This window comes from Rattus norvegicus, chromosome 3 (assembly GCF_036323735.1).
Source record: "Rattus norvegicus strain BN/NHsdMcwi chromosome 3, GRCr8, whole genome shotgun sequence".
Taxonomy (NCBI): Eukaryota; Metazoa; Chordata; class Mammalia; order Rodentia; family Muridae; genus Rattus; species Rattus norvegicus.
The window spans coordinates 165,398,174-165,416,475 of NC_086021.1; the positions used below are offsets into that span (position 1 = coordinate 165,398,174).

Genomic DNA, 18,302 nt, shown 5'->3' on the forward strand with positions numbered 1-18,302 from the left:
TTGCCTGTCAAAGTTCCGTACGTCTTTTTCAGGGCTCTGTTTCCATGCCAACCTCTGGCCCATAAAGCCCTCCCAGGCCCTCCTCCACCTCACAGTGAGGTTTTCTTTACCTCCTCTACGTTCCCACAGAGCCGTATCTATTCCCTTCTAGGCCAAGTTCTGCTGGGTCTTAGCTTTATCTGAGAGGTGTCAGGTCTCTTTTACTACTGAGGAGTCTCATGTCCCCAGGCCCCTGCACAGGGCTGTTTACAGAGCAGGTGCTTAATCCAGACCTAGAGGTTTTATTGGTAGAGAGAGCTGCCTGCAGCCTTGAGCTGGGCTGGTTTCTTTGAAACCCCTGTGGCCCACATCAGTCACTGGCTGGCCAGGACTTCTCACATAGCTCCTCCTTTATTTGTGGGTTGGAGAGAGGCCAAGCAGGGCAGCAGCTAGGGACTTAAATTCCACTCCTGATTGCCTCCATTTTCAGGCTGTGTGACTTTGGATAAATCATTTCCACTCTCTGCGTCGGCTCAGGTTTTCTCAGGTTAAAACAAAGGGATCAGGCTGGGTGTGGGAGTGGGTACACACCTGTAATTCCAGCACTTGTCCTACTGAGGCAGGAGGATTGTGCATTTGAAGCCAACATGGACCATATAGAAATCTTATATCATCCCCCCTACACAGACACACACACACACACACACACACACACACACACACACACACACAAGCAAAACAAACCCAACACAAAGAAGTAGAAATGGGGGCGTGGAGATACAACTGAAGCTCCATGTGCAGTGCCTGGAAAGCACGGCAGAGAATAAATGCCCAATACACACACGGATATACACCATGCTTTTTAAATGAGTGATTATTGCCTTTACTGCTTCAGCAAATAAAGGATTTTCTCATGGCTAGAGTGAAAGAGATTGAAGTCTTTACAGAAGATCTGAGGTCTTTGGGGTCTTTGGTCATGTAGGGCCGTGAGACTCTAGCACAAGGAGCTGGCGTCTAGCAGAGATGTGGCTGAAGAAGCGAAACAGTGGGCTGTAGTGACCAGTGACCGGAGGTGCCGCTAGGCTGGAAAGGCATGAGGTGGTGTAGCAGGAGTCTGGAGGCAGGCACTTCCTGTGCATCGTGGGGGTGGGGATGGTGGGGTCTGGGGTGGGGCGGGGCGGTTCCCATGTTTATATGAAGGAAGGAACAGAATGGAAACATATAGTCCCGGATTCTGTGGGTGTGTGGGGGCGGGCCTCTGGAGGAGGGAGAGTGGCAAGCTTCATTTTGCCAGGACTCTGTAGGACTGACGGCTCTCCGTGCCTCTGCTGAGAGCAGGGGGAGCAGGAAGGGGATTGGGAAGCAGGGCTGGAAGCGGGGTTTAGTTGGTAATGAGCCAGGGAAGGTTGCTTAGCAGAAGTGGTACCTAGCTCCTCCCTCAGGTTGTAAGACCTGAAGTGGTCTTCAGTTCTAGGCCTTTGCAGAGCTGCCTGGATACCTGGGCAAGATCAGGATTTGAACCCCTTGTTCCACCTGAATTTAAAGTGGAAGATGACCCCAGCAATGTCAGGCTCTCCAAAGACCAGAGAACCAGCAGGAGAAAAGGTCTACTCTTCTAACGCCCCATTAGACAGATGGGAAACCGAGGCCCACTGCTGAGAGCCTTTTGGGAAATGGCTCCTGAGCCTGTGGGGGGATTGGATCTAGGTCTGTTAGGAGTTGGGAGAAGGGTGAGGCGGGTGCCAGAAATCCAAGGAGAACTGGAATGCTGATGGGTTTTGGGTTGGGAGCCATCTGTTGCCAGGGGTATGGGATCCAGGTGAGTGGGATGTGTGGGCTGGAGCCATCGTCATTCTGGGCCTTCCTCCCGGAAAAGGAGAAAGGGCTGGTTAGGTGGGAGCTGGAGGCACGTTGAGATGTGGGGGAAGTCAAGGGGTGGGCCTTAGGAGAGGAGGTCATTGCCAAGCAGCCAGAGCTGTGGAAAACAGCAGAGCCACTATAGCAAGCAGTGCAGGCTTGGCCCTGTCCTGCCTGGTGCATGGTGGGATCTCACCTCTGCTACTTACAAGGAGTCAGGACTCCCAAGGTCATGACTGGACGATTAGATCAGGAATGGCCACTGGGACTGAAGGTTTCAAAACCATGCTCCTGGCATGTCCTCCGTGGGAGCTGTCCTAGGATTTGTGACATCAAAGGGGTCAAGGGATACCCAGCCCAAGAGAGTGTTCGTTACCCCTGCTGCCAGTCTGCCCACCCGACCAGGGCTGTTTTATTCCATTTGACCTCTACTCTTTATTTGCTTATTAAAAAAACTTATCGATTAACCACCAAGTGTGCATCAGACATTGCCTCTGACTTCATGGAGAGAGCCATACTAACAGAGACAGCCCCCTCCCTCTCTTAGCCGCCCGACTAATTTCCAGGGCTTCTTAGCTCTGGGTAGGATTTTTTGCTGGGTTTACCTTCTGCTGAACTGAGAACCAGAGTTAATTGTTAAACCTAATGGCTGCTGAGTTTCACCCCTCTGGGCTGGCTGGAGGGGGCTGTGCTGGCCTTGCTCCCCAGGAGAAGGGTGGAGCCACCTAGGTTTTTTCTGGCCTGTGCCTGCTACCTTTTCCCTACTGTGAGGTCTGTCTCTGGACCTCCTCCTTCCCAGGGCCAGCCTGCCACTTGGACCTTTCCCCCTGCCTCCAGCAGAGGTGACCCAGGGAGGTAAGTATGAACCCTGGTCCTAGTCCAAAGACTCTTGGGAAGGCTGGGGAATTTGAGAGTTCCTAGCCCAGGGGACCCACCCAGAATGCAGGAAGTCAGTGTAGTGAGCTGGCTTCAGTGAGGAGAGACCAGGAAGAGGTCAGAATGGCCTATATCCTCTGCCCTGTAGTCTACAGGGACTCCACTGAAGGCAGCCGTGTAGTGTGCCTCTCTAAGCTCACCTTCCCCTCTAGCCTCTTTACCTGGTTTCTTGTTCCAGGCCCTTCCTCGACCCTACACTGGAAAAGCAGGCCTCCTTGAGAATTGGGCAAAGACTTATTTCTTCTCTAGAGGCAGAGCCTGGGGCAGGCCCCTGACAAGTGTTAGGTGCAACTCAGCACAAACTGCTAGGTCATCAGGCCCTGTCAAAGCTGATGACCACTCTCTGAGCCACACTGTTATCCTCGGACCTCTGGTCCTTCTATCTCCAACATTGAATGCGATGGACCCCAGAGGTGGCTGTTCATATTGGGCTCAGCAGGGGTTGTGAAATGAGTGGACACCATTCTGTTCTGGTGTAGCAGTGCCCCTGAGGCTTAGCTGTGGGCCAGAGCCAACGAGGCCGCTGCCTTACACCCCAAGGACCTGCTGTAGATAGAGGTCCTGCAACTGTAGCCTGTCACGTGTGGCTACCGGGCATTCCAAGTGTGGCTGGTGAGGCCAAGGAACTGAGTTTTAAATTCTGTTAACTATTTCATTTTATTTACTAGCTGGACATTTAAACCAACACTCCCTTTCCTGGTAGACAAACTTGAGTGAAGATTTGGGAAGTTAGATTGGTGCATGCAGTCTTTCAATTTTAAGAGCTCAGTATTGAAAATATACACTAGATTTAGAAGGCTTAGCATGAAAAAAAAAGAACGAAAGTTATCTAAATCATATATATTGATTACCGGTTGAAATTTACATATTGGGTTCAAAGGATTAGATAATCCCCCATTCCCTTTATCCTTTCTTTTTTTTTTTTTTTTTTTTGGTTCTTTTTTTCGGAGCTGGGGACTGAACCCAGGGCCTTGCGCTTCCTAGGCAAGCGCTACCACTGAGCTAAATCTCCAACCCCTTATCCTTTCCTGTACAATTTTTTATATTTCATGTACAGGTTACATTTAATCTTTTTTAATGTCTCTCTAGTCTTGGGCATCCATTGCTGGGATGAACCACCACAACCAAAACAGCTTGGGGAGGAAAGGGTTTATTCAGCCCACACTTCCCCATCACTGTTCATCATCACAGGAAGTCAGGACAGGAACTGAAGCATGGCAGGAACCTGATGCAGGGGCTGATACAGAGACCATGGAGGAGGGCCGCTTACTGGCTTGCTCCTTTCGGCTTGCTCCGCCTGCTTTCTTCTAGAACCCAGGATGAGTTATAGAGCCCAGGGATGGACCCACCCACAATGAGCTGGTCCCTCCCCCATCAGTCACTAATTAAGGAAATGTCCTACAGGCTTGCCTGCAACCTGATCTTATGGAGGTGTTTTCTTGGTCAAGGTTCCCTCCTTTCTTGCTGTCCATCCCTCCCGACCCCACTACCTTTCTCCTCAGAGAAGGGAGCCCTCCTACGGACATCAACCGGCCTTGGCATTTCAAGTTGCAATAGGACTAGGTGTCTCTGCTCCTATGGAGGCTAGACAGGCAGTCCAGTTAGGGGAAAGGGATCCAGAGGCAGGCAACAGAGTCAGAGACAGCCCCTGCTCCTCCTGCTACGAGTCGCACATAAGATAAAGCTGCACATCTGTTACATGTTGTGTAGGTGGCCCATGGGCAGAGTGGTTATAGGCAGTGTTGAATTGGACACATTCCAATAACACTATGAGGCACTGATTTGAGGAGATTCGAGGAGACAGAGCAGGCCTGGCATTCCTTACCTCACACCCCAACCCTGGAGGAACGCTTTCCTGAAGGATACCACCCTGGATAATTCACAGCCTCCAGGGTGACAATGCTTCTCGTTTTTGGCCATGCCACCGGCACCGTGAGACATCGGGTACTTTATTCTGCTGAAGCGTGGTCTGTCATCGCTCAGTGAAACGGGTGGCACTGGAGAAATAATCCCAGGGGTCGTCCAGCAGAGTTGGCACCAAGATTCAGATTGGCAGTGGTTGCTGTCGCCAGTGTGAGGATATTGCTACTGCCACACACCCACTGCTCGGTTTGTTTGTTTTTTTTACCATTTGCCTGGCTGAGGAATGGACCAGAGAGAAGCCATGGGAGCTGGGATGGGCAGTTGTGTGATATCCCAATAAATGGCTTGCCTTTGGGGGACCTCTTTGGATCCCCCATTATGACAGTGATCAGGCAAAGATAAACCCCCATTTTCCAGATGAGGAAGTAGAGGCCTTCCCAAGGAAAATGTCCTAGCTACATAGACAAGTGCAGGACTTCCTATCCTTCTTTTCATGATGTTGGGGCCAGTGTCAGGAGGGCCTCCTTCCTTGAGGCTGTTATAGGAGACAGGAGCAGGTAAGAATTGATATTATTAATCTCCTGTAACAGGTTATCTTGATTTTTCCTTCTATTGTGATGATAAACACCATAACCAAAAGAAAACTGGGGAGGAAAGGGTCTACTTGGCTTAAACAGCCCAGGTCATATTCCTTCCCCGAGAGAAGCTGTGAGTGCTGTGAGGCAGAAACTTCGAGGCAGGAACCGAAGTAGAAACCATGGAGGGGCGCTGCTTGCTGGTTTGCTCAGCCTGCTTTCTTATAGAACCCAAGACTGCCTGTCTAGGGTTGGGATACCCACAGTGGGTTAGTGGGTTAGGTCCTCCCCACGTCAATCATTAATCAAGAAAATGCCTCATAGACTTGCCTACAGGCCAGCCTGATGGTGACAGTTCCTTAACTGACATTCCGTCTTCCCAGATGACCCTAGCTGTACCGCATCGACAAAAAGCCAACCAGCACAGTGTCTTTTTTTTTTTTTTTGGTTTTTTTTTTTTTTTTCAGAGCTGGGGACCGAACCCAGGGCCTTGCGCTTCCTAGGCAAGCGCTCTACCACTGAGCTAAATCCCCAACCCACAGTGTCTTTTTGTGTATTATTAGTGTGTATATATATGCACATATCTGTGTGCACGTTTGTGTGTTGCACATACTTAGAGGCTAGGCTATATATAGTCTATAGTGGTGTTCCACAGGTAGTGTCCTCTCTGTCTCCCCTTACACCCCACAACCAGAGTTCTCATTAGCCTTGGCTGTCCCAAACCATGCTTTGTAGAACGGGCTGGTCTTGAACTTGCAGTGATCTTCCTGCCTCTGCTTCTGGAATGTTGTGGCTACAGGTTTACTTCTCTCTTCAGGCTCTGAGAGAGACCTGACGCTGTTTAGTGTAGCTGTGTCCATCCTGGAGCTGGAGATCCAGAGGAGGAAGGAAGCAGGGAAGGGAGGGTGGAGGTGTGGGAAGACCAGGTTGGGATCGTAGCAAGATGGTGGCCAGTTGGTGCTTCTGTTTATCTAGATCCAGCCCTCTGCTCACCCCTGGCAGGACGGTGGCTTCTCTCTTGTCTCCAGAGAGGGCATCTAAGAAAGAGGCTTTTGTTCTTCCAGTGACTTCTGTTTTCCTCTGAAGGTTAAGGTGTTAGTTGCACATGTGGGTACTCTGGGGCCCGTGCAGCACACACAGCCACAGCCACGTGATGTCACCGCTCCCTATTCCAGCCCTGAACCTAGACTTTCTCTGTAATCATCTACTATCTGGGTGCACAGGGGGCCACAGACTTCCTCATCAAGGAGGAGTGCTCAAGTCCCTCTTCTTTGGCAGGTCATTGGGAACCTCTCTCATCCTCACTTTCTTTATCCAAAAAGTAGCAATAAAATATTGTACAGACATCCTAGTAGTTAAGAACCTGGGTCTGGGTCTGGACAGATGGCTCAGTGGTTAAGAGCGCAGGTTGTTCTTCCAGAGGACCTGGGTTCAATTCCCAGCACCCACATGGAGGCTCACAACTATCTGTAACTCCAGGATCTGACCCCATCACCCAGACATACATTAGTGCACATTAAATAAATCAATCAATCAATAAATTAATTAAAAAAAAAAGAACCTAGGCCCAAGCTCTCTCTGTGTTGTGGGGCACACCTTTAGTCTTAATATTAGGGAGGGAGAGGTAGGTGGATCTCTGTGAGTTTAGGGCCAGCCTGGTCTACACAGTGAGTGTCAGGTTAGCTAGGGCTACATAGGGAGACCCTATCTCAGAAAGAGGAGGGAGGGATTGGAGAGATGGCTCAGTGGTTAAGAGCACTGACTGCTCTTCCAGAGGTCCTGAGTTCAAATCCCAGCAACCACATGGTGGCTCACAACCATCTGTAATGAGATCCGATGCCCTTTTCTGGTGTGTCTTAAGACAGCTTCAGTGTATTTATATATAATAAATGAATAAATCTTTAAAAAAAAAGAAAGAAGAGGAAGAGGAGGAGGAGTTCACTCTGGCCCTCAGGATTTTCATGCGTTCTGGAAGCTGGTTTGTGTGTGGGTTCTCTACTCTAGAGCAGGCATGCAGTGCAGTGTCAGCCTCCAGAACCAACAGAGGATTAGTGGAGATGATCCTACCGAGAGCTCCATCTGTCAGAGAGGATGGGATTCTAGATTAGGAAGGGAAGTGAGTTGCCACAGCACTCCAGGGCCCACATCTATAAACCACTGTGTTTTCCTCCTGTTCACCTGATCGCTATGTCCCTTATGATGTGCAAACGGGAGACTTCCACGGGCTTCCGAGTGTGTGAGCCAAGGGCGCATCTTTCCTTCCCGCTACACTGCACATCTATTGTGTGCCAAGCCGAGCTTGCGGTGGAGTTCAAAGAAGGAAAAGGGCTTAAAAGCCGATGAAGGAGTTGTACCAAAACAGAGTTCTAATGTTTGAAAGACCCCTGGAGATGCCTAAGCCCAGCCACATTTATGTCACAGATAGGGAGACTGAGGCAGAATACTCAGGGGGAGACAGTGATGGATACGCTTTTCCTAGGTGCTAGAAACAACTGCACTGATGTGAAGGGAAGCCTGGATGAGCGGGGCCTCGCTGCCCCTCCTCCACCCCACCCAGTGCACTGTGAATTCTGTGGATCCCACTCTTCAGTCTACCCGCTTTGCTTCCTGTGTGGCTGCTCCAGCCTAAGCTCCTTCTACCTCATTAATTCTTGACTTCTTTGCGGTCTCTTCTCCAGCCTGTGTGTTCCCATCACCCTCAGAATGAAGGCTCATCCTCACCTTAGCCTCCATGGCCCTGCGCATTCTCTACCTGGCCTCTGGTTCTCTGTTGGCTCTCTGTGACTTCCCAGGTTCCTTGGACTGTCCTGTGCTAGCCTCGAATGCTGAAGGGGCTAACCTTCTCTTCTCATTCCAGGTGCCTGGCTGAGGACGTCCTCCCCAGGGAGCCAGTGTGCCGAGGAGGAGGGGTGAGTGCACCACAGGCTATCTCCTGCTTCAGCTGAGGTTGAGCCTGCAGGTTCTAGATTGTTCTGTTACTACTGGGGTAGCATGGGGGTCTGCCTAGGCCTCAGGGCTGTGCTCAGACTGACAAAGGGGACAGTGCTCTCCCTGTAGACGAAAAGGTGATGTCTTCTTTCACTAAGCACTCTGTTGATATGTGTGCTGCCTGTGCTGCTGGCCCACAGAGGATGGAGACAGCAGACTGGAAGCCGGATCTAGCTGGATCTGCAGCCTCTGGGCCATTGCTTTCTTTTGCTCAGTATCTCCTGGGTGTTAATTGGATGAGCCAGAGGGTGGATCTGCCGAGCCTCATCACTAAGCGCAATGGAGCCTCATGTTCCAGTGTAGCCATGGTCCAGGCAGGCACTGGGGGACCCAGGGTCAGGATGAACGAGATTTGTTAAACTTTCTGACAGGGAAATATTTTCTTTCTTTTTTACTCTTTCTTTCTTTCTTTCTTTCTTTCTTTCTTTCTTTCTTTCTTTCTTTCTTTCTTTTTTTTCTATTTCTTTTTTAAAGACAGGTTTTTAAGGGAAATACTCATTGGAAATAAACCTCAAAGAATCTTAACAGACAAGATAACTTAAGTGGGTTGTAGCCCCTATTGAAGTTGAGGTAAGACTAGAGACTTGGCTAATTCTTCAGGCCAGGCCATACCGCAGACCTTTCTTTGGTTTTGACTTGACGTTTTGAAAACGGTTGGCTGAGTTAGGCACAGGGACACTAGGACTGTAAACCTGGTACTAGTGATGACGAGGTGATTTTCCAGGCCAACGAAGGTTACACAACCAGGCCCTGGTTCACAACAGCAAGATAAGACGAGAGAAATAAACAAACAGAAAAGAGAAAACAAAAATACTACTGGCTCGCAGCAGGGTAAGGTCATAGAAAGGGTAAAAGCCAGCAACCAACATTGGTTGGGAAACTGCAAAGTCACATGCAGATGTCACTGTAGGTTGTTGGTTGGCCTGCGAGGGCCATAAAGTTATTCTAGAATCTTCTGGTTTAGTTTTGGATAGATGTGAGGTACCTCTGTGTGTGTGTGTGTGTGTGTGTGTGTGTGTGTGTGTGTGTGTGTGTGTGTGTGTGTGTGAGCGCCGTGTGGTCAGGGGCTGTGGGGGGAGGCGCTGGCGATGGTGTTGAGCCAGGCTGGTGCAGGTAGAATGGGTGACAGAGCTGGAGCTCTGAGCTCAGAGTTATCCCTGAGCAGTGGGGGCAGGGGTGGTTTTAACTCCATGTAAGAGGAGCGATTTGGCTCTTTCCTGCCAGCACTCGGGGCTCCACGGAGATCTCTGGGCAGGAAGCACTGGAAACAAGGAATTCTCTGTCCACAGCCAGAGAGCAGCCAGGACAGGGGAGGTGGTTTAGGAGTTCCCGGGAGGGGGTCTGCCCAGCAGTTCCCTGACGTTTGGGCAAGCTCCTGTGAGCATGGGGAGGTGGGGGCACAGTAAGGGGAGGTAGAGATTTCTGTTAAAGCATTTATTCCTCATGTTCCTCAAGCCCTTCCAGGAACCAGGCTCATAGGCAAGCGACTCTGCAGGACTCAGGGTAGAGAAAGAAGAGAGCATGGGCATTAGTCACTCACTCTCTGTTTACTGAGGGAGCCAGGGAATATGAGAGGGGTTGTTGCAGGTAGCCTGCTGTAGCGGAGGCCACAGGCACACAAGTTAAGTCCGGTATACTTACTTCGAGGCTGTGACCCCGTTACTTTCCTCTTCTGGGTCTCTGCTCCACATTGGTTACAATGTGGATGAGCATTGTGGTAGCAATGTGGACGTGCTGAATTTGTTGTTTCCAGATGGGAGAGGCTGGACCCAAATGCACAGGGGCGATTTCCACAACAGAGGGCACAGGCCTGCTCTCGGTTGATCATAGGACAGTGTGTGTGTGTGTGTGTGTGTGTGTGTGTGTGTGTGTGTGTGTGTGTGTGTGTGTGAAGAATCAGGCTAACTCTCCATAAATTCACCGAGGCTGTCCCGGACCTCAGCTCAGTTGTCCAAACATAGAGAATGGACTGTTGTTCTTGTAGGGTCTGTCAAGAGAAAGACTCTTGATTGGTCCCAGCCTTGTAAGACAGGGGTAGTTTGTGCTGCCTGGCATAGGTCAGGTTCCCGCCCATGTGTCTACTGGAGGGGTGAGGCTACCACCAGACCAAGGCGATGGTGATTGTCGGACAGGCACCCCTGGAACACATTAGGGTTTTTTTGTAGAGTCCTGGTTATAGGAAGATGAACAGTTCATAGCCTGTAGGGGGTAAAGTTGCCCCTCTTTTCTGCTGGGCATAGAAACGGCAACAGCGATAGCAGCAGTCTTATGACTCTGTTGCCCTCTGCATGTGGCCCTGGGTCAGCCACTCCCCCAGATTATTTCCTATAGCAAACGATGCTATGCTGGACCCTCCTCTACTGATCTGTTGATAATTAGATGAGGGGCCACGTCCAACAGAAAGCCCTGAAGAAAGCAGAGGCCCAGTCAATATAGAGGCCAGCTTTCAGGCCCCGCTGTTTGGCGTGCGTTATCCCCACGACCATCCTTTGGTAAGCACTTTCCTCAAACCCCTGCACAGCAGCAGAAACAGAGGCATAGCGAAGTCTACACATGGGGATTCAGGCCCTCGGAGCCTGGCTTCAGAGCCCACACTCCAATCCCCTCATCCTGCCAAGTAGCCCCCATGCTCCTGCTTACATACGTGTTGCCAATGTCAAGGTTCACGACCTGCAGAGGCAACCCAGACCCAGGCTGTACTGTTCTGACTTTCTGCAGAGGTTCCACGGTCTGTCACCACGCAGATCTGTCTGTCTGGCAGTTTGCGAAGTGAAGAGAGCCGAGCCCTATCATTAGGCTTTTGCTTTCTTCAAGATCCCATATCTTTTTTTTTTTTTTTTTTTTTTCCGGAGCTGGGGACCGAACCCAGGGCCTTGCACTTCCTAGGCAAGCGCTCTACCACTGAGCTAAATCCCCAACCCAAGATCCCATATCTTATCACATAGATTCTCACCAAATCACACCAGCCCATCAGTAGAGGAGGTACTGTTCTTGTCCCATGGGCCAGAGGTAACGTGCGGAGGGGAGAGGGGCTGACTCAGGGTCAAGGAGCCGAGAAACCACAAAGCTGTTCAGTTCCTGTCTGCTGGGTTTCAGAGCCTTTGCTAAAGCAACTGTCATCCCTGTGTCCTCCAGAGCGAGATGAAGGTGTGCAGCTGTCACTGTGTCACAGTGTGCAAATTGCCATGGAGAGGGACAGGCAAAGCACAATGGAAATTTAGAGGAGAGATCAGGGAAGTGGCGGTGGGGGGGGGGAGGGGGGCCTTGGAGCCAGTGGAATGGAGCTGGGATCTGAATGTTTGATTCAGGAGGGCTCTCTGTAAGAAGGGGAAGCCCTGAGCAGTGCCGGGGGTCGCAGGGGAGGGAGAAGCAGGTCCCCCCCGCCCCCCCCACCCTGGAGAGCTGCAGGCAGAAGTGGTGGCCAGCTGTGTTTTCTGCCCCCACCAAAAGGGCCCCTCCCATTTTGATTTATTCAGTAGTGTGAAAGAGATACCCAGTTGCTTCCCCTCCCTCCAGATACGGGGAGGCCTGCATGGTGAACCCTCAGAACATGCTCATTAGAAGGCATTAGAATCAGCCTTCCTTCATTCCTCCTTGTGGTGGATGGAGGGAAAGTATCTGCCTTTGGTGCACTGCCCAGAGTTCCGAACCCAGAGCCTGGGTGGCTTCTGGTAGCCTTGCTGGAGAGAGGGATCCCTAGCCTCACCCTGGACGCCAGGCTGAAGCAGGTGTCCCTGACCCTGGATCATAGAGACCAGGCCTGGGCTTGGTCTCTAAAGTGTCTCTGGGATGAAGGAGAACTGAGGGCTGAGTTTGCTTTTAGTGACAGTCACACTTACTGAGTGGGACTTGGTGCATGTTGGGTCACTGCTGCCCCATTTTGAAGATGAGGATCCTGAAGCTCAAAGGCAAACAGTAATACGTCTTTGTCACGTGGGAGGTGGCTGTGTCGTCTTCTGAAGGAGGGACAGACTTATGGGAGACACAGCAAGGATGCCTGCCTCTCTCCCCAGCCTTGTTCCTCTGCAGTAGTAGGTCACCCCTTGCCTGGGCTGTTTGGAGGAACGGTCCCCAGATGAGGCTCCGACCTCCAGCATTCCTTCTGTGACTCCAAGTCTCTGCAGTCCTTGGTTGCTCCAGCGCTCCTCTGGCTCACGTGAGGCCTAGAACGGAAGTACTTGACACTTCCCACTAAAGAGTTTTCAGTCCCTCATCTCTCTCTCTCCCTCTTCCCCCCTTTCTCTGACTTTCCCACCATGATCCTGAAATACATGAGGAACAGGAAGGGAAGTATTGTTTTGTTTCGTTTGTTTTTGTTTGGGGACAGGGTCTCCTGGATAACCCAGGCTGGCCTTGAAATCATCGTAGAATTCAGGATGACCTTGAACCTCTGACCCTCCTCTGTATACATTCCGAGTGCTGGAATTTCAGGCATGCACTGCCACCCCTGGTTTGTGTAGCGCCGGGGATTGAACTCAGGCCATAACACATACCAGGTGAGCCACATCCCCAGGCCCTAATTGTCCCTTTTTGTGGACAGCCTAACAGAGGCTCAGAGAAGGTGAATGACTTCTCCAAGGACACACCCCTAGGGGAGCAGCGCTAGACTTCAAGATATAGGGTGAGGCTCTTTCTTCCCATTGCCTGGTGCTGACACCTACGGGAGCTTCCAGGGTCTTCTCATTCCTCCCAACTGCCAGCACTCCCTTCTAGATCCAGGTCAGTGTGTGCGAGCGTGTGTGCGTGTGCGTGCGTGCGTGCGTGCGTGCGTGCGTGCGTGTGTGTGTGTGTGTGTGTGTGTGTGTGTGTGTGTTTATAGGTGTCCGTCATGCCTTCAGTCCAGAGTCACCCAGGCTTCCTGAGATCTGCAGCATAAAGCCTTCTGTATTTTCAGCTCCATCTTCAACCCTAACCCTCTGCTTGGCCCATCTTAGCTGATGTTACAAGACTGGGCTTCCTTCTGACAAGCTGAACAAGGGTGACCATTTGATGGTGGTGGTGGTGGTTCCTTCTGTGAGATTCTGGAAGCATAGGTTCTAGCCTGCTCCCCAAGGAGTTGGGGGGAACATGAGGCTAGGATCCGTACAGCTGCTGCCCTTCTGTAACTAGAGAGAGGCACAGCTGGGAATAGGCTGGGCTTGGGCTGACTGGGAATGGGCTTTTTCCCCAGGGAAGCCCAAGACTCTCTAAGTGGAAGGGTGTATACTCTCTGAGACAGTGTGTGTTGGATGTTTGCTGTGTGCTCCACTTTGGTCCCAGAGAAATTCTTCTGTGAAGCTTTGGGGTTTTCCACAAAAGTGGTACCTGATATGAACCCAAACCAGAGGTTTGGGCTTCTGAGAGCGTGAGGGTCTCTTGCTGGGATCCTGGGATTACTGGTGATGGCTGTGCATCTCTGCAAATGCACTAAAAGCCTTTAAGTTTTATGTTTTAAAGTGATAAGCTTTGTGGCAGGTGAATGACCCCCCCCCTCTCATGAAAAGGAATAACTGGGGTGCCGGAGAGATGGCTCAGTACTCAAGAACACTACTGCTCTTGTGTAGGTCCCTGGTTAGAACCCTATACCCATATGGTGGCTCACAACTATCCGTAGCTCCAGTTCCAGGGGACCCAGTGCCTTCTTCTGGCCTCTGAGGGCACCAGGCATGCCCACAGCACACATACAGACATTCGAGCAAAGCACTCATGCACACAAAATAAATATGTCTTTTTTTAAAAAAAGAAAAAGATTCGTCTGGATTGGGGCACCTCACATGTTAGGGCTCAGCAAATTTGTTGAGTAAATGCATTAATGGGCCTCACATCTTGTAAAGTACATCTGTTCCTCACGGCAGCCTTGAGAGAAGAAAGGGCAAGAAGCACAGTCCCCATTTAACAGGTAAAGAAATGGAGGCCACGGAAGATGAAATGGCTCATCTGGAGCCATGGAATTTGAGTTTTATAGAGCTAGCATAGATTCCTCCCCACCACCAACCACCATTTAACCTTTGCTTCAGTAAGGCTTGACTGAATGCTTTTTCTACCATTTGCACAGCCACTGGAGATGTGCCATTTAACACGAACAGCCGTCTCTTTCTTCCAGTAGTCTGGAGACTTCTGACAAACAACTGAGATAATGTGCTTGGTGCTGGGAGGTGCACACAGGGACTGTGAGTACCCATGTGGGAACCCAGACTTGAGGAGAGCAAGGTAACTACTGCCCAGGAGGAAGACAGCTAACTGGGCCTGAACGGAGAGAAAGCGTAGCCACGTGGCGGGTCTGGTGAACAGGGGACTGGCCCCACCTACCCAGTTGTGTCCCCTTTCTAGTAGTTACTATTGCAAGAGTCAGTGAGGTGACCACATTAACTCAGAGATACATCATGCTTGAGGGAGTTACTTCAACGAATTGGTGTGCTGCTTCTTGAGCAGTGGATTATGGACCTTGTGCTCCATCCAGACTCAGGCCTGAGTGGGGACCTCATTCTGCTACTGGGAGTTTCTGTGAGATGCTTTTTCCCTCTGTGCCTTAATTGGCGCATCTGTGAAATGGAGTCGGTGATCTTCACTTCCGTGAGAGCATAGGCAACTGTAAAACTACTATTTACCTGATGCAGTTGTCAGTCTCCAAGGCTTACAGCCTCAGTCTGTTAACCTAAGCCCAGTCCTGGAGGCTTCCAGCCTCTGATCAATCTTACCTAGACCTAGTAAGCCTCTGAGACTCACTGCTGAATAAGCTCACCCTTTTTAGCTCTTTCTGAACTCTGGCTGGCTGGTTCAACTCGGCTGTTCTGACTCAAACTCTTCTCCAAACTGACTAATTCAATCTGGCTTCTCTTAGTTTCTGACTGAATTGCTGTGCTTGGCCTCATACTAACTCTGGCAATCTTTTGTAATCTTCTGGAGCCTTCTCATTCTCTGACTTATTCTGTCTTCACCCGTGTCTAGCTTGTTGCCTCCTTTCGCTCTGGCTCTCTCGCTCTCTCTCCCTCTCTCCCTCTCTCTGAACTACTCCTTCTTGTGCTGCCTCTCTTTAATACTGTGCCTGGCGCACAGTGAGTGAGTCATACTACTGTGTAGTTAGAACCGTGATGGTGATTGATATTTAGATATGAGGATCTGGGGGGGCCAGTGAGGCCAGTGATGGCCGTGCTATTGTTTGTAATTTCATGTGTTTGGCACTTGGCAGTTCACAGATCAAGTGCCAATCCATCACGGTCCATGCCTTTCTGAAGAGTCAGTCCTTAAGGGAACCGGGAGGCTGCAGCATCTCCGTTGTACAGTGGCTCCTCATGGTTTCAGCTTGGGTCTCCCTGCCTTGAAAACTCCTGTCAAGGGGCTAAGGGACCTGCCAGTGGGAGCTCCACAGGGCAGGGTGGTTTTCACCCTGTGAATGTTGGAGAGTGAGTGAGTACCACAGAACAGAAGCACACACAGGCCGGAAGTTCAGTGTGGTTGGGGCAGCCGGCTTTCCTGGACCTTGGGAGCTCTGAGCCCAGGGTGTCTCTGTTTGTTTCCTAGTGAGGTATCTTTCAACACCTAGATTCAAACTTCTTCTTATCTGCTTCCTGCTTTCCCACTCCAAACCCCATAGCTGTGCCTAGGAAAGGACCCCGTCTCCGGCTGCTCCTTCGCTGAGCTTTAAGTCACACGCACGCATGTTCCTTGAGCTTTTACCACACGTGAGCGTCCTGTATGCCGGAGTGTAGGAAGTGATCGAATGAGTAAACATGCTGTATTTATGTCCCCAGGAGTCAAGTGCTGGCATGGTACCTCTGGGTGCTGGTTTTAAGGTGGGGCTTTTGAGGGTGAAGTCTCCTCCCCTGTGAACAGCATGCTTGCCTGCTCTTAGGAAAGATCCTGGAGAGCCTGCCTGTTCTTCTGTCATGTGGGGACATGCTGGAAGGTGCCAGAAAGTGCCAGAAAGTAGAGTTCTTAGCAGACACTACATCTGCTGCCACCTTGATCTCAGACATCCTAGTCTTTGGAAGCGGGAGGCGCAAAGCCAGCTGTGGATGGTATTTTTGTACAGCAGTAACCCTCAGGGACTGGCAAGGCCTGGGTGGTAAAATGAATAGAGCTTCCAGGGATAGTGAGGAAGGGGTCTCTTGGTTCTGTGGTGCGAAGGGCGATTTTTGAATTTAGAAAAATACCTCTCCTGTGAGAGTTGGGGAGTCCTGGGAAGTCAGTCTTAGGCTGTGGTCCCATCTCTGCCATGGTCTTGGTGTGTGACCTTAGACCAGTCAATGCTTGTCTCAGGTCTTCTCAATCTTCTGTATGAAGATTTGGGTTGAGATGGGAGACGGCCCCTCGAATCTGTGAGACACACATGTTCACAGGAGCCCAGCCTTTTAACAAAGCCTTTCTTGCCTAGCAGGGGCTTCTTGGTTCCATAGGCTCTCGGGTGGTTCCTGTCATTTTACCACCTTCCCTGCCTTCTGTCTTGTTTGTCAGACGAACCTCTGCTTTCCTGCATAGTGACACAGCTAGACAGTAGGTTGACTGTCCCAAGGGGAGGGGCATGGAGGGCGGCCCTGGTTAGTCCTGATACACAGCATTCCAGTGTTAGGAAGCTCAGCGGTGAGGTGAGCACCAACCTGACCCCAGGCAGTGAAAGACCTTGGGGCTGGGCTGGCAGATTGGGAGGAGCCTCTCTGTCTTTCCGGTCCCAGGCTCCTGCTGTCTGCTGCCTTACCTGCTCCTGCTGATCTGGGCTTTGGCCCTGACAACGGGACCGGTTTGGCAGGTTTCACCACACCCGTGGGCAATTGGAGGTTGTGGCTGGGGCAGGCCAGGCCAGAGGAAGCAATGCTGCCCTGCCCTTGACACCCCCCCCCCCACAACCCCCGATCCCAACCTCCCCTCAGCTACCTTCTCCACCGGGGCTGGGCACTTCCTCAGCCCCATCACTGTGGGTAAGTCTAGTCATTTTTTTGGAGGTGAGTTTCCTCATCTGTGTGCCTTTGGCCTCAGTGATCTTGTCATTCTGTTATTCTAGCTAGAGCTTTGCCTTGCCTCTCTCTGGTCTTGGACAAGCTGTGAAGTGTTTGATGGTCCGAGGTTTCCAATAAGACAACAAAGGCTTCATATCTCACTGGCTTCCGGCAGATTGTAGGATTAGCTAATGTCCTAGTGAGCATTAAGTGTCTTTGGGAAGTAGCTTCTTTTAGTCCTGTTGCCCTCTCAAAAGCGCTCTGTGTACAGGGTGGGAGGGCTCTCCCTAGGCCCCACCCCTACTCACTTACCCAGCTCAAGATTGCCAAGAGCCTGGCTTTCCCAGCATTCTCATGGGTGCCAGGTCTTGATCTGCAGTCAACAACCCAGTGGGCAGTTTAGGGGGAGGGGAGAACAGCTCATCTCGGCTGCAGTCCCCAAGTAAGCTGGGCCCCCTCCCTGGACCACAGTTTCTCTGACAAGGAAGAGTATACAGATTGCCTCTCCTGTCCTCAGAAAATTTGGGTTTGACATGTATAGGTTGGAAGAAGAAATGGGGATTAGAAGACGATATTTGGGGCTGGAGGGATGGCTAAGTGGTTAAGAGAATTGACTGCTCTTCCAGAGGTCCTGAGTTCAATTCCCAGGAACCACATGGTGGCTCACAACCATCTGTAATGGGATCTGATGCCCTCTTCTGGTGTGTCTGAAGACAGCTACAGTATCCTCACATACATTAAATAAATAATATATTAAAAAAAAAAAAAAAGAAGAAGAAGACGATATTCCTGGCCTGGCCAGGGATGAGGAGCCTGTTAAAGACAGGAGGAAACGGAAACTTGTATTTACCCAGCATTCCCCTGTGCTGGTACCATATTGTTACTTTGTACACATTACACCCTGACACCTATCCATGTGGCAGCCAGAGGGAAGACTTATAAAACACAAACCTGGACACTTCACCATCTCTTTTGTTTTTAGAATAAATTCTAAACCTCCCATGAAAGCTCTGAGGAAAGGGGATCCCCCCCAATATTTCTCCCCATTGGTTACTTAACTGAGCCACAGGGGACTTTGTTCATGTAGCAAATTCTCATCTCAGGACCTCTTTATAGGTTGTTCCCCTCACTTACAAGTCTTGCTCTGGCCCTATTCATTTGTCTGTTTGTTGAAACAGGGTTTCTCTGCGTA

General features: G+C 50.7%; 1 protein-coding gene across 5 annotated transcripts in view; it reads left to right on the plus strand.

Annotated features, from left to right (window-relative positions):
* Positions 1 to 18,302, plus strand: part of Epb41l1 (erythrocyte membrane protein band 4.1-like 1) — a 123,527-nt gene that overhangs the window by 8,879 nt on the left and 96,346 nt on the right. For 4 of the 5 annotated variants that reach the window (XM_063284435.1, XM_017592007.3, XM_017592006.3 and 1 more), the window contains exon 2: positions 8,068 to 8,119. The exons of the other annotated variant lie outside the window; for it this stretch is intronic. The gene's annotated coding sequence lies outside the window, so the exon portion shown is untranslated. The remainder of the gene's footprint in view (positions 1 to 8,067; positions 8,120 to 18,302) is intronic. 5 annotated transcript variants of the gene reach the window in all.